We start from the raw sequence: 4,442 nt of genomic DNA, 5'->3' as shown, positions 1-4,442 counted from the left end.
TGGATGTTTCTGATGTTAATGGTAGAAAGATTGAGGCGTAAATGTACCATATATTTCGAAATCGAAGACTACTCCGAACTCCCGTTGTTCAACATGGGAGCACAGAAAAAACATACATAGCTACAAATATTAAGTTTATTTTGAAAAATTATAAATGGTTACTGGTATCTTACTACAAGTAACTGAAGGAGACAATAAAAGTACTGGAATACGGAACATAAAATCAAACAGACCTCCTTAATCAGATACAGATGCCACTTAGTCCTCCTAAGTGGAATGGTCCACAGAATCTGCAGTGTCACTTCACTCCCATCTAATGCATTTGTTACAAACCAGTAAATACTGAAGGCTTCATCAACTTCCTGGTTAGGACTTGACCACCTTCAAGTAGCCAATTGCCCTACAACTGCTTCAGATGGACCTTTTTATTTTCAGTTTATAGTAATGTTAATCATGATGATACGAAAGTAAGGACAACACAACACCCAGAGAGCAAAGGATGTTCGACATCGCAACACCAGTCCATTGTGTCACATCATTCTTGTACACCAAGCCTTAGGCTGTACATTTTTTCATTTGGTTTCGTATTCTACATCTACATCTATACTCTGAGAACTACCATGTGGTGCATGGCAGAGGGTACATCTCATTGTACCTTATATTAGAGTTTCTTCCTGATCCATGCATATATAGAGCACAGGAAGAATGATTGTTTGAATACCTCCATATATACATAATTATTCTAATCTTATCCTCACGATCCCTATGTGAGTGATACATAGGGGGTTGCAGTATATTCGTAGAGTAATCATTCAAAGTCAGTTCTTGAAACTTTGTTAACAGACTTTCTCGGGATAGTTTACGTCTATCGTCAACAGTCTTCCAGTTCAGTTCCTTCAGCATCTCTGTGAGACTCTCCCATGGATTAAAGAAACCTGTGACAAATTGTGCCACCCTTCTTTGTATGTATTCAGTAGCCCCTGTTAGTCCTATCTGGTATGGGTCCCGCACACTTGAGTTATATTCTAGAACTGTCGCATGAGTGATTTGTAAGCAATAACCTCTGTAGACTGATTGCACTCCCTCAGTATTCTACCAATAAGCCGAGGTCTACCATCAGCTTTACCTACAACTGAACCTATGTGATCATTTCATTTCACATTCCTACAAAATGTTACACCCAGGTATTTGTATGAGTTGGCCAATTACAGTGACTCACTGATATAATGGTCAAGGGATACTATATTTTTTACATTTTGTGAAGTGCAAAATTTTACACTTCTGAACATTTAAAACAAAATGCCAGTCTCTGCACCACTTTGAAATCTTATCAAGATATGACTGAATATTTATGCAGCTTCTTTCAGTTAGTACTTCATCACAGATAACTGCAGCATCTGCAAAAAGTCTGAGGTTATTATTAATATTGTCTGCAAGGTCATAAATATACAATGAACTGCAAGGTTCTGACACACTTCTCTAGGGTACAAGTTACTTATACATCTGACGATGGCTCTCCATCTAAGATAACATGCTGTGTCTACCCTACCAAAATGTCATACACTCGCAAATTTCACTTGATATCCCATATGATAAAGCTTTTGATAATAAGCATAGATATGGTACTGAGTCAAATACTTTTCGGAAATCAAGAAATACTGCATCTACCTGATTGCCTTGATCCAAAGATTTTAGTATGTCATGTGAAAAAAGTGGAAGTTAGATTTCATATGATCATTGTTTTTGGAATCCATGCTGGCTGGCGTTGAGGTTGTCATTCTGTTCGAGATACCTCATTACGTATGAGCTCAGGATGTGTTTTAAGATTCTACAACAAATCACTGTCAAGGTTATTGGACAGTAGTTTTGTGGATTGCTTCTACTAGCCTTCTTGTAGACAGCTGTTACCTGAGCTTTTTTCCAAGAACTGAGCACAGTCTTTTGTTAAGGGATCTATATTTAGAAGAGGGCTAACTCAGCTGCAAATTAAGTATGGAATCTGACAGGGATTCCATCGGGCCCTGGAGCTTTGTTCAGTTTTAATGATTTCAGCTGTTTCTCAACACCACTGACACTAATACTTACTTCATTCATTGTTTCGGTGGTATGAGGATTAAACTGAGGTAATTATTAAGGGTTTTTCCTTGTAAAGGAACACTTGAAAACTGTGTTAAGCATTTCAGCTTTTGCTTTGTTATCCTCAGTTTCAGTTCCTGTCTCATTCACTAGGGACTTAACACTAACTTTGGAGCCACTAACAGCCCTTTACATATGACCAGAATTTCGTTGGGTTCTGTGAAAGATCACTTGATAATACTCTGCTACGGTAGTCTGTGAAGGCACCACACATTACTCTCTTGACAGCCAAATGTGTTTCATTCGGCATTTCTCTGTTTACAGCCCTATGCTTTGTTTTGTATCTATTATGCTGTTAGTCTCTGTTTCTTTACAAGTTTCTTTACAGTGACTGTTTACCATGGAGGTTCCCTCCCATTATGGATTGTTCTACTGGGTACATATGTATCCAGTGTGCGGTCAATTATTCTTTAAACTTGAGCCATAGTTCATCTACACTTTCCTGCCCTGTGCTGAAAGTTTCAAGTTCCTCACTGAGATATGTCACTACTGACTTCTTATCTAGTTTACTGAACATATAGATCTTTCTTCTTGGTCGTTGTCCTTTGTACTTTGATAATCATTGTTGCCACAACTGCATCATGCCACTGATATGTTTCAATGCGGTCGTCCTCAAAGAGGTCAGGTCTCTTTGTTGCCATTAGATCCAATATGTTTCCAACATGAGTGGAGTTACTAACTATCTGTTCTAGGTAGCTTTCAGAGAACGCATTTAGTACTGTTTCATGAGATGTCTTATCATGTCCACCATTAACAAAACTGTAATTTTCCCAATTAGTCATTGGATGATTTAAGTCTCCACAACTAATTACAGTATAATTGGGGAACTTACATACAAGTGAACTGAGGTTGTCTCTAAAGTTTTCAATTACGTCAGGAGATGAGTCTAGTAGGTGATAGAAGGATCCAGGGATCATTTTATGCCCACCCCTGATACTGAGTCTTGCCCAAACAATCTCACATGCATCTTCAATTTCCGTCTCGGTAGATTTGAGTTTCTTGTCCACTGCAACAAAAGCACCACCTCCATTTCCTATTTGCCTATCCTTAAATTCTCCCCAAAAATATCACTGCTAACAATAACAGTTTTCAACTAGATTTCTGTACCTAATAATATGTGAGCTACACTGTTTTTCATGAGCACTTCAAACTCTAGCACTTTGTTGCGAATGCTTTAGCAGCTTACCAATAGATTTTAATGCTCTCATCTGTAGGAGACATTTCTTTTGATCTCACACTCATGCTTCTGGTTTTTCTATGGCTATCATTATATGGCTCGGCTGGAGATGTATCTAATCTAAAAAAACTCTTGTGTGCACCCCACACACACAGTCAGCTACCTGAGCAGCAGCCTCAGATGTACAGTACAAATCTGACATATTTCGGGGGACTCTCAACTCTACGGTGCAAGCCCAGGAAGTCACAGCATAGCTTGTCACAGAACCTTCAAAGTCTCTGGCTCAGTCCTTCCACTCGACTCAGAACCACGCTCAGTCTTGGGGACAATGCTGCAAATTGTGAACTTCGTTGAAACTCCATGCATAAGGCTGGTCTTCTCGAACTCCTCTACCACTCGCTGAAATGGCTCAAGTGTGACCTCGGAGTCCAGATGACAGGCATCACTTCTTCCAACGTATGCCACAATCTGCAGTTGGTTGCACCCTGTTCCTCCAATGGCCGCTGGAATAACCTCTTCAGCATGTTGAATGAGACCCGCCAGGCATACACACTGAGTGCATCTGGTGTCCTTTCCTGTCCCTTGCTGCCATTTCCATAAGGGGTACCATCATTCACCATATGTTTGAACTGCTGACGATTCATAGACCCTATCATTTTGAATTTGCGTCCTCTTGACAATGGACAAACCAGGTTTCCCCAAAATAAGTGAAGTGAGTCCCAGTGGCTCCGTTTCCGTTTCAGCGAGAGGAAGCACCTCAAACTTGTTGGTTAGAGGGATCGGTACAGCACCCTGAGTCCTTCCTGGACCCTGCGTAAGCTATACAGGCTGCCTGGATCTACCATTGACAAGTCACTCACAGTCAAGTGGACGAGTAATGACAGATCCTGTATTTTCTGCAGATGAGCCAGGATCTACGGAAGAGGAAAATACTTGAGGTACCTCTAACACTTCTTTGCGAATGCTTCGGCAGTGTACCATTACGATATTAATACTCTCACTTGTGGTAGGCATTTCTCTCGATCTTACATGATACTTATGGGTTTCCTACAGCTGTCGTTATCTCGATTCCTCGATTCGGAGGTGAGTCCCCAAACCTATTTTTTTTTTTTAAAAAAAAGATAATTGT

This window comes from Schistocerca piceifrons, chromosome 2 (assembly GCF_021461385.2).
Source record: "Schistocerca piceifrons isolate TAMUIC-IGC-003096 chromosome 2, iqSchPice1.1, whole genome shotgun sequence".
NCBI lineage: Eukaryota > Metazoa > Arthropoda > Insecta > Orthoptera > Acrididae > Schistocerca > Schistocerca piceifrons.
The sequence above is the reverse complement of the archived record's forward strand: the minus strand, read 5'-3'. Positions refer to the sequence as shown.